A 12476-nucleotide genomic window follows, 5' to 3' on the forward strand; every position below is an offset into this window, starting at 1 on the left:
TTTAGAAGTGGTTGGAAGTTGCCTTGCTTGGGGTTGTAGGTAAGAACATATACTCCTGTAAATCAACCAGAATGTTAATTCCTCCGAAATCATCCCATTGATATTGGTAGGTTGGTAAATAACGACTCCAAACCTGTGGGGGGACTCTTGGCCTCTAAATAGGACAGCATTTGGAGGAAAATTATTTAGATTTGCTTGTCTATGGGAGAGGTGACTCCAGAGGGCACTGTCCCAGTGCTTATAAACGGGAGACACTGAACTGGCTGTTCTGAGGGAAAAGCCACTTTCCCCTTAGCAAATCCCAGCAGGTTGAAATGAATGGCAGGTGGGAAAAATGGACAACTTCTGCTTCAAATCAGAGGGTGAGGGAGTAAAGGGGTAACACTTTTTGAAAATTTTGGTGTTATTTGTAGGCTGAGCACCTTGAAGTGGGTCCTGTGTGTGGAAGCCCACCTGGGGTCAGGGGGGGCTCTCCCCTGGGAGGGGGGATTCGGGGGATTCCCACTCCAGTGAGCCTTGTCTTGGCAAGTTCCTCTCATGGGTATCTTCTTTCAAAATCTTTATTTTGCCTCTTAGGCTTGATATGTGTCTTTTCTCCACATCCTGAGGATAAACCAGAGCTGCTGTTGGTCAGGCAGCTCTAACCCACACAGGGAGGAACCTGTCTGTGTTTGGGGAGTACAGGCAAGGTAATGAGAGGAGGGTGAGTGTTACAAGGCAATGGAAAAGAAGTTGGCTCTAAACTTTGTTGTGTTCAGCATTCTTGTGTGAGAAGGCTCAGGATTTTGCAGAGAATGCAGACACAGGCTGGCAAGGAAAGAGGCTTTTGTTGCAAATTATAAAATAATGATGATGTTATTTTCACTGCTCAGTGAAAATACTTATTTAAACAATATTTAGCTACTTAAGATATTAAAATTCATCACTGCAGTTTACATTAGAAAGTTTTCCATAATACCTTTGAGTTTTTTCCTTTCTTTTTTTTTCTCTTTTTTTTTTTTTTTTTTATTTTTTTTTTCCTGGAGCTTGTTTTTCAAAGCTTTGAGCTTCAAAGAACTCATGGAAGTTGGAGGGTCTCCTTCCTTCCAAGCCTTGCTGCTGCTTTGGGTTAACCCTCCATAAATCCCCACATCCAATGGGGAATTTTTGGATGTCTCCTTCTCTGGGTGGAAGGCTCCTGCCCAGAGTTTTGTGTTTGCTGAAGAGTTTCTTTCTTCCAGGCAGCTCTTTCCTTCATTCCTTGTTTGTTGTTTATGGGGGAACCATAAAATCACTCTCTGCACTTACACTCGTTCTGGTAACGCTCTAAATCCTGCGCTTAAGGATGCATTTAATTAAAGATTGACTATGGCATAAAGTGGAGGTTAATTAAATACCAATCAATTCCTGTATAAAATACATATAAAGGGGCTTTCACTCAGACAGCAAAATGAGTCTCCAGGAGGAGATTCCCTCTTGCAGCTCAAGAATGGCTTCCCACATGCTTTTCCCTGCTGTATTTGCCATTCAGAATATTAAAGTCCCTGGAGAAAACCCGTGTTTATGGAAACAAAGCCATGGTCTGACCCATTCCTGCTGTTTAGAAGAAATTTCACTTTTGCATTGGTTTCAATCAGATCTTCATTTTGTTGTGATGATGTTGGTGTAATTAGAAAAAAACTCTAATTGATGGAAGAATAACTTTTTTTTTTTAAAGAATTTTTCCAAACATTTTTGAGAAGTCCCTTATAGAGGCATCAAACGAAACCAGACTGTCCAAAGTTAATAAAACAAGATGACTTTTCATGGAACAACTTGTTAAGCTGTAGAGGGCCCTGCTGTGGGATAATGTTAATGCTGAGATTTAGGTGAGCTCCAGGGAGGAGTTTTGGAGGGTCTGGAAGAGGATTCCAATGGCAGAGAAACAACATGTGATTTTTATTCCCCCCCCCTCCTTTCTGTTTTCCCACAAGGGAACATTTTGGAACTCAGTGGGACATTTCACAAAGATATCTGGAGTTTGTGCCCCCTTTAATGTGAGGCCAGATGGGGAGACTTGAAGCAAGAGGCTTAAAATTTGCACAGGGGATCAAGGGCAGAGTTAATTTCTCTTCTAACTAGATCTGTTTCTTTAGGAGACTTTAGAAAAATGACTTTAACGTGCTCACTGTTCTCCATGCTCTGTAGTACTTCAGGAACATTGCTTACATGGTGAAAAGCAAGTTATCCTGCTTCAGAATAGGGCTTTCTTTTAAAGAATTTAAAACCCCTTGATTTTAAAGTTGTTCAGAACTCTTCTGTTGGACATTCTTATGTTTAAACTACCAAACCTAAACGTATCAGTTTTATTCAGGAGCAAAATAATTCGTGTAATTTTGAAATATTTTCATTTTTAAATACGTGGCTCCACTAAAAATATTATTGTTCTTTTCTTTCCAAGAAATCTCCTCGAATCAAAGCTTTTCTTGCTGGATCTTCCAGAGGTTTCCCTCTCCTTGAGAAATCTGCTTTCCATGACTCAGTGATGTCCCTCCAAGGAGCTCAAGGCACCTGGTTAGGATGACAGGACCTCTCAGAGCTATTTTTCCAGAGGGAGAAAGGTGTGGTAAAGCCTGTGAAGAGCCAGCCTGGGCTGCAGCAGCACCCTGCAAAAATGAAGTTGGAAGTTAATTGTTCTTGTTGCTAAAAAGCCCAGGTCAGTCTGTGCCATTACACTCAATTTTTCTCCCGTCTCGGTGACCTTCATATCACATTAACAATTTTATATTATGTTAGCAAATTGCTCAGTGAGAGCTGCTGCTCTGATTGCATTCCGAAGGTCATTAATATGATATGAAAATATTATTGTATTCTCTCCTTTCATATTTTATTAGTGATATGGAAAGCAATAAAGAGGCTGATTTTTGCTGGGGGGTTCCCCAGGGAAACATGCTCTACAGCAGTGGTGTCCCACATTGGCTCCTAATCCAATCTCAACGGGAAGTTCAATTTCCTCGTCATTAATTATTTAGCTGTATTTAACTGCTGTAAATTCTCAGATTAATTTTTTTAACTGTTGAGCCTGATGACCTCCAAAGACATTGGGAGGAACCAGAGCAATATGAAACACGGTTGCTTCATGCAAATAGACCCGACTCTTCCACGAGGATTTGTGTGGAGGAATAATAATGGCAAATTTAATTTTTCTGCTACGAGGGTGAAGGTTTGTTTTATTACTACCTTTGGTGCAATTCAGTGTTGCAGAATGAAGGAGGAAAATGACGGCAGGCAGGGCATTCCCCCTGGATGAGCCTGGCTCAGATGGTCCCTGGCACCAGGGCTGTCCCCAGGACTCCCTTTCCATGGATTTCCCAGTGCCTTTGGATGCTGATCGGCTGCACCATCTCAGTTCAGTCACTCCCCATCTCAGTTTGGGCTCTAAATTTTATTTATCAAATACTATAGACTGGAAAAGTCCCAACACAGGGCCAAGTGTGGAGGCAGGAACATTTGGCAGACTTTGTTATTTAAGTACAATGAAGCTTTGGACTTGCAGAAAGAAGGTTAGAAACTTTAAAGACTTAATTAGAAAAGAAAACTTTGCAAAGGCAAATTAGTTTTAAGTTAACAATGCTGTATTAGAGTGACTTCAGTCAAAAGGATGGCTTTGGTAAGCAGCAAGTTAAACGTTTTAATGCTTTAACAGCCTTACAGTCCCTCCACTCGCCCATAAATGACATGTAACAGTAATTTGTTAAATGTTACCAGTGATAATATTGAATTATAATATCACAGGGCCCAAATGTTGGTTGGGGTTTGAAGCTGATTTTGACACATAGAATGTTTTAATATTTGAATTTATACTTTAATGTTCGAATTTATACTTTAATGTTTGAATTTATGCTCTAATGTTTGAATTTCTGCCTTGTCCCTGACACAGTGTGAGGCTGCTCTGAGTCCATTGGCTTTGGCCCCACGATGGCTGCAGCACAGGCAACACAGAGCCTCTCAGATCCCAGGAAAACACTTCCAGGACAGATTCATAATGGGGTTGTTGGTGGTCATGGATTGCAGGAAAGTTGGTTTGGAGGTTCCCACAGCCTGGGGAAAATCCCAGCGGGTTCCTGTGCAGCACTTCAGCAAACAGGGCTAAAAAAGGGTTGTATTATTCCATGGAATTCCGGGCTGAGGGATGGGGAGCGGATGGAAAACTGTGCAGTGCTGCTGCAAGGCTGTAGATGGCAATGCTCCACCGGCGCTGGGAGAGGCTGCCGGGGCACGGCACTGATCCTGCATCCCAACACTGATCCTGGGCCCCGGCACCGATCCTGCACCCCAGCACTGATCCTGCACCCCAGCACCGATCCTGCACCCCAGCACTGATCCTGCACCCCAAAACCACTGAGCCCCAGCACCGATCCTGCACCCCAGCACCGATTCTGCATCCCAACACCGATCCTGTACCCCAGCACTGATCCTGCACCCCAAAACCACTGAGCCCCAGCACCGATCTAGCACCCCAGCACTGATCCTGCACCTCAGCACTGATCCTGCACCCCAGCATTGATCCTGCATCCCAACACCGATCCTGCATCCCAACACCGATCCTGCACCCCAGCACTGATCCTGCACCCCAAAACCACTGAGCCCCAGCACCGATCTTGCACCCCAGCATTGATCCTGCACCCCGGCACCGATCCCGCACCCCGGCACCGATCCCGCACCCCGGCACTGATCCTGCACCCCGGCACTGCTGTGCCCCCCGTCCTGCCGCGGCTGCAGCTCACACAGGGCTCTGCTCCCCATGGTTTATCCCGAGAGCTGGGGGTGGTTACAGACCCCAGGCTCTGGTGTGTCCAAGCTAATCCAGCCCTGTGTCAGTGGGAAGCCATTCCCCCTTGTCCTGTCCCTCCATCCCTTGTCCCCAGTCCCTGTCCAGCTCTCCTGGAGCCCCTTTAGGCCCTGCAAGGGGCTCTCAGGTCTCCCTGGAGCCTTCTCTTCTCCAGGTGACCCCCCCAGCTCTCCCAGCCTGGCTCCAGAGCAGAGGGATTCCAGCCCTTGGAGCACCTTGGTGGGCTCGCTCCAGCAGCTCCACACCCTTTATATTGGGATGCCCAGAGCTGGAGGCAGCTCTGCAGGTGGGGTCTCACCTGAGCAGGGCAGAGGAGCAGGATCCCCTCCCTGACCTGCTGCCCACGCTGGGGATGAGCCCAGGACGTGGTTGGCAGTAACTCCATGCCCACGTGTTTTTACTGTGATGCTGCTGCTCCCCCTCAGGTCTGTGCCCTCACCCACCCCGGTGGCAGGAGGTGCCCCAGAGGCCCCACACAGTGCAGCACCAGGTTGTGGTCACTCAGGGCACGTCTATGGCACCATCTGGCCTTAAATCTGGGGCTGTAAAACTCCATGAAAACCCAGGACAAAGCAGGCAAAGCCACGCCGAGCCCCAGGAGGGATTTTATGGACAATAACAAAGTTCTTTGGTGTCTCTTGCAGGAGAGGGGAGCACATTGAGTGTGGTGCTGGGTAACATCATCTGAGACAACAGTCTGAGGGGACTGAAGGTAAGACCCTGTGCACTGAGCCATATTTCATAGCAAATAGGGCCCTTTAACCAGCAAACTTGTTCTGGGAAAGTTTCCAACTCAGACAATCTCTGGCGTTGTGGGGTGGTGGGATCTCTCACGCAAGGAGCATCAAAGGAGTCTCCGGAGACGCTGGAAAAGAGGACAGGAGCCTGGGAGGGAGACTTCAAAATCCTGGCAAGTGTACAGATAAAATACACTTCGGTCTTAAATTCATGTAAAATTTTATGAAACTGCCTCTCGGAGATTATTCCCAACGTGGAGATAAAAAACAAACAAGCAAACAACCCCACCCCCCCCCAAAAAAATCCCTGGCTGGTGTCCACAAAGAACAAGTGCTGTGGTTCCTAACCTCTGGATGACACTACCCTCCAGGAGTTGCCTCTTTGGGAAGACTCCACATCACCAGGCTTTATCTGCATCCTCTGGTTTAAAAAAAAACAAAACAGGAGACATCCCAGGTCTCTGAAAAAAGGGAATTTTCCCCTTGATCTAAAACACTGATCTAAAAATTCTGTCAGGGTTGTGTCCACTGTCTTGGATGCCATGGGGCTCCATGGACTCCAGGCTCATCCTGGACAGCAAAGCTGAGCTGGGGAAACTGGCTCTCCCCATCCAGGGCCTCTGTATGAGATGGGATGTGTCTGTCCTGGGAAGCAAATAAGAAATGCAAAGCAAGAGGAGGAGAAAAAAAATAACAAAACCCAGAAAAACCTCAGCAAACAGAGCTTGAGAAGAGAAGGAATTAGAAGAAAAGATAATAATAATATTATTAATGACAAATTTTAATTAATAAGCGGCTAATTAATTTTATAAGCACCATAAAATTGCCATAACGACCTAATTGCTTTGCTTGTCTTGCCAAGAGCCAGTGAGGAGATGAAGTGCTCTAATCCCCCCGATTTCCACGTGGGAGGCAGAGATGGAGGGGACACTGTGGGGTCTGCACAGGCAGTGCCACCACACTGGGACCTGGCCCGTTCCTGGGCACATTCCTCCTGGAGGAGCAGAGCTGGGGCAGCCCCATGGCACTGGCCAGGGGATCACAGGGGGGCAGAGGCTCTGCCCACAACGTGAGTACAGTGACCACAACTGCTCTGCAGTTTAATTTCCACTCTGCCATAATTCTGGGGAGAAGTACCAGGACGTCCTGGGATTCCTGCAGCTGCTTCCATACTCTCTTTCAAACCCTTTTGCTGTCCTTTTGAAAACATTTTTTGACTTAATGGCAGCCCAGATTATTATTTTTATGTTTCTTTTTATGCTTTTATGTTTCTGTTTATAAGTACATGTAACAACCATGTACCTATAGGAAATTACTTATGGTAACTGAGGCTGGAGAGATCCCAGATTCCAAAGGCACAGGAGCTCCTCTTGATGCCCTTCAGAAGAGCCCCCAAACACAGAGGCTCCCTGTAACTCCTGGGGTTTGTTGCCCTCACACAGCCCAGCCACCTCCTGTTCCAGGGCACTATTCCAGTGGCATCCTGGTCACATTTGCAGTAGTTATTCAGGTAGATGTTTTTTTTCTGTGCTGTTTTTGGCAGTTACACCCTTGCCATCCGTTGTGATGAGCAATCTGGATTTATCTGCACTGACCCCCCTCATGTGCTGTTCTCAGGACTTAGTCCTTTCCTAAAGGTGGCAATCAAGTGAAGTCACATCCCTGTGTGCCACAATCTTATTGCTAAATGAGGTTGTGTCTTAGCCTCTGATTTCTGAAGAGAAAAACAATGACTGGTTGGGCACTGTGGGTTCTGTGGAGTATAGCACAAATTCTATTATTTCACATAATTGGTGCTGCTGACTCTTCTGTCTTTGCATATTTATCTTCCTTCCATTCCTAACAAACATGTTTCTTCAGCACTTCTTTGTCATAAGGATGATGAGGATTAACTAAATGCATGTAAACATAACCATAAAAAGGGGGAAAAATACACTGCATGAGCAAACCTGATACTCTTCCCAGTTCATTAGAATTTAATGAAGAAATACTCAGTGCCCAACAGGGGAATCCTAATTCATTATGTCTTTTGAATTCTCATTAAGTGTATGTACAGTGACTACCAGAAACCTGCACCCTTTCAGCTCTGTTGTCCATTACACTGACTAATAAATAGTCATTATACTTAAATACTGATGAGGAAGTTTTATTCCTGTAATTAATTTTCCCTGGTTAAGTCCTGATGATTTTCCAGGGTTGTACTGGTGGTGGCTGAATCAAAATCGTTGCACAGGTGAGGTTGGAGAGAAACTGCTCTAAAAATGCTTTGAGGATGGAGAAGAGGATGGACCACAACAAAACCTCACCACATCCCTTCTCTCCACCTCGAGGATGTTGCTTTGGGGTCAAGGGGCTCTGCTGGGTTTTTATAGAGGAAAAAGCTTTTCATCCTTTTAAACCCCTGGAATTACCCAAGGCCAGGTTGGACGGGGCTTGGAGCAACCTGGGCTAGTGGAAGGTGTTCCTGCCCATGGCAGGGAGTGTAACAAGATGAGCTTTAAGGTCCCTTCCGATCCAAACTATCTCAAGATTCTAAGTGGTGTCAACTGGTTTTGGCCCACATCTGAATGATCATGTAATTATCTAAAATTATCCCAAAGGTAATGCTTGACACAATTTTCCACCCTTCCTGGGTGAAAGCTTTTGAAGGAAGCCTGTATCAAGAAACATGGTATTACTAAACCCTTCTGACTTACTGTTTTGCTTAAGGCAATGTTTAAAAGCTGCTTAATCACTCAGAGCTATATTTTAGTTCCATAAGTGGCAGAGGGGTTATTCATTTCCAGATCTCTTCCCATTTATTAATACCTTTGTCTTTTACCTTTATTACTAAAAGTGGCTGATAGCTCTGAAATAGGGAATCTCTTGGGGTGTTGGAGTCAGGGAATGTCTGGTTCTATCACAGCTGCTTTCCAGGGGATTTTTTTCCCCTGTGCCTTGCAGTGTGTGAAGAATGTATGGGAGGCTCTTGTCTGGCTCTGCTCTGAGGGGGATGCCAGCCCCAAAAATCCCCAGCTCACCATGTCTTGAAGATGTCACTGCCAGAAATGGTTCAGTGGTGTAGGAGGGGCCCTGGACTCACGGGTGGGGCAGAGGTTTCTCCCTGTGGGAATTGGGATCTGTGTTGATTGAGGCGGTTCAGGGACTGAAAAGCAGCTGATAAACTTGAAAGTCAGAGTCAGGATAAATGAATCATCCAGGAGCTGCAGCTTCCCTGGAGATCCTGGCCCCAAAAGGAACGAGGGGAGAGGCGAGGAGGGAACACTCGTGTTGTTGTTGTTTACAAGGAGCTTGTTTGGGATGACTTGGCACTTGGCATGGGATCAAAGGGGATTATGAAGGAGCTCAGCAGGAATGACAAAAAGGACTGTTGCAGAGGAGCATTTCAAGCTCTCAGGCACTGAGTTCTCAGTTCCTGCCCTGACAAGGCACGGGAGGTCGGGGCTCTCTTGGGGCACAGGTGGGTGGGGAGGAGGGGACAGGAGCCCCCCAGCTTCCCCTGGGAATGCTGGAGCATTCATCCAGGGAATTAATTACACCTTCTATTAGGCCTTAGAGCCCCTTCCAGCACCTAAAGGGGCTCCAAGAGAGTGGAGGGGGACTTTGGACAAGGGCCTGGAGACAGGACAAGGGGGAATGGCTTCCTGCTGGCAGAGGGCAGGGTTAGATGGGATATTGGGAAGAAACTTTGATCTCGTCCTTTGCAGGATGACTTTCAGTTGTTTAAGTTTTCACAGCCGTGATAGTTCTGTCAAAACAAAGTGTTCTTTGGTGCATGTAGAAATAATCTGTGTGTCCCATCTGAAATCCACGGCAGCAATTAGAAAGTTGCTCTGACGCAGACTGAAATTAATGGGTGCATTCCAATCAACTCCAGGTGTTTTCCCAAAGCTTCTTCCCCCCTGCAGTGGCACAGGTGAGCTCTTTGGTGGTGAGGGAGCTTGTGCCCATACATTGCCTTATGTTGTCCCTATATTTTTCCCTGGAAGGGCTGTCCAGCCCTGGCACAGCTGCCCAGGGCACTGCTGGAGTCCCATCCCTGGAGGGATTTAAAAGCCCTGTGGATGTGGCACTTGGGGACATGGGTTAGTGGTAGCCTGGGCAGTGCTGGGTTAATGATTTGACTGGATGATCTTAGAGGGCTTTTCCAACCTCAGAGACCTTATGATTCAATATTGTCCTGGGCTGAATTTGCCCCACCACTCCACTTTCACAAGACATGTGAATCCTTCTCAGATTTTTATCGCTTTATATTAGATTTTATTTTCCTTATAAAGGTGCAAGTGAATGTAGCAAGCCTGTATATAAAAATAAACTGTATTTGTTGGTGTCTTCTAACCTCTTGACTGCTCCTGGCATGCCCAAACTGCACATGCTCACTCTTGCCCTCCCAAGCTTTAGAAATTAGTCTTTATTTGTGTCACTCCACTGACAGATCGCCACGGTGACAAGGTTTTATCCTTTTAAACCAAAATAACTTTTATTGATACCTTGATTTAATAATTGAAGCCTTGACTTTAAGGGGGGGGGGCAAGTGTTTGTTGTGATTAATAGGACATATTCCCTACATATCACATAACTTTACTAAATCTTAGTAATGGTGTGGGGGTCAGTGTCACTGTTATTATGGCAATGATAATTATATCTTTGGGAAGCTGTCAGAAAAGTATCTTTTATAGGAGTCAGAGCAGTGTAAACAGACTGTACAGGCAGGCACTACCCTTTCCATCAATAGGTAAACAATCTTTGTTAAGCTCATCTTGATAGTCTTATTTTGTTGCCACATTTTAATTACTCATCCTGTCTGTTTATATTCCGTTGCGTTTTGCTGAAGATACAAGCTCTAAAAATCATTGGTATTTAGGAAAATCCAAAGCTGGGGTGATGCATGCTCAGGTGCTAATTTATTTACATCAATTAATTTCAGGCCCCTGATGTAAACCAATTAGTATTCAACACTTAATGGAGTCATTATCTGTCAGATTAGCTTTTAGAAATGCTTGTCACTGCTACAGGACCAGGCAGCAGAACTTTGCTAATAAAACTAGCAGAATTAATGGAGTGAACAGCATAGATAATGACTTAATGTGGAACATACAGTATAGAAAAGAGACTGAACAACTGTCTTCAAGAAATTAAGATATCATTGAGCTGGCTACTTTATTCCAAAAGTGAGCTCAGATGGTGCTCTTTGGAAACATCAAAGGTGTCTCAGCCTTGGCAAAGTTTTATTTCATAATGAATGACTTTCCCCCTCTGTGCCCTCACATACAGTCCAGCCTGGTGTGGCACACAAATAGATGCTTCATGTCGTGCCCCCCTCCTTGGGCCCGTTATTCCCAAAGGATTAGGAGTTGGCAGGAGTGACAGTATCCAGGTCACGGAGCTGTGTCTGTGGGAGGCACCTGCAACTTCCCCAGGTGAGTCCTGCTTTGTGAAATGCACTGATCACCTGCCACCAGGGCTGTGGGATGCTGCAAAATAAGTTATATTTGAGAAAGTCGGGCAGGAGATGGAAATTGTTCAGGCAGCAGAGCCTGGCATCACACCTGCAGTCACCAGATGGGACCTGCAGGCTGCAATGAACCCCAAAAAATCAGCACTGCAGTTATGTGTGTTTTCAGGAACCTTCCTTGTGGCTGTAAGACAACAGCATTTGCCCACTGTTTTGTTCTTCCAGCTTAAAGTTCCTTTTTCTGTGTTTCACCAAGGCAGTTTTCCACGTGGTCAGCCTGGTTATCTCAGTGCCTGCTCTGTGCTGAAGTCATCCCTGCATGGAGGGCAACCACAAAACTTAATTCCCATTTCAACTTCTAAATGAAAAATTCAAGTACAGCTTAAAAAACCATAGGTGGTGTATTTGCACAGCAGTTCCTGTGATTTGTGCTTTTCTGAGGACTGTGGCACACACCTGGATGTGCCTGTGCTAACACTGACCTCGCTGTGGGACAGTCCTGCACCTTCACTCTCTCCTGTGTCCTGCTTTTGGGGGTTGGGGGCTGGTTTGGGCAACCCTGGGGTCATGAATATGTTCATAATTGCATAAAGAATTCCTGTGTAGTAATTATATATATGACTGTTTGTGAGAAAAGTCACCAGAAGGGACTGTCTAAGCCACGGTGACGATGTCCCTGTTCCCAGGTGTTCTTTGCCTTCAGATATTTCCCTGGCACAGCACCAAAAATTGAACTGTACCATAAAATATGACAGAGTAAAGCTATTTCTGTGTTATTTACTATTCTTATTTAGTATAAATCATGATGTCTTGCCAGCTCTCTCCCTGTGCTGCCCAGCTGAGCCTGATGACCTCTTGTTCCTTCTGGGTAACCAGATCAGTTCTTACAGTTTTAGGTTATGCACCACTTAGGTAACACTGTGGGACAGTTGTCTTCAACCCTGGGCATAATTTCATCTTATACATATTTTGAAAGTCTTCCTTTTTTAAATAACTGCATTAACCCCTTGGATAGCTCACCTGTCCTTACAGAGGTGTTGTATGTAAGCCCTGATGGCCATTTACACCTAATTTACAGTTATATTGGTTTTTTGCACTGGTTCTGGTTGTTCTCAATGGTAGTTTTCCACCACCCCAGAGGGACTCAGTTTATGGCTGTAGAATCAATATTTACATTTGATTTTCAGCATGGCATGTGGCTGCTGAGAGTGACTGGGTGAGAAACTGTGCACCCCCCTGCAGGAAAATCATCTTGTTTCAGCTCCGCTGCCCAAGAAACTTGCTCACCTTCCCATGGCTTCCTTCCAGGAGGATCCTGAAGGAGGAGGGAGACAAATGCCTTCATCTGTGACTCTCAGGGCATATAGGAGGTGATGTAGCACTCCCCTAACTTCCAGTATTTGTAAAAGCACTTGATGGCAGACAAAGGGCATCCTTTCCCTGTCCTATCCATCCCCCATGGAACAATTGCTGT

This window comes from Manacus candei, unplaced genomic scaffold (assembly GCF_025592945.1).
Source record: "Manacus candei isolate 608988 ecotype Guabito, Panama unplaced genomic scaffold, ASM2559294v1 h1tg000003l, whole genome shotgun sequence".
NCBI classification, from domain to species: domain Eukaryota; kingdom Metazoa; phylum Chordata; class Aves; order Passeriformes; family Pipridae; genus Manacus; species Manacus candei.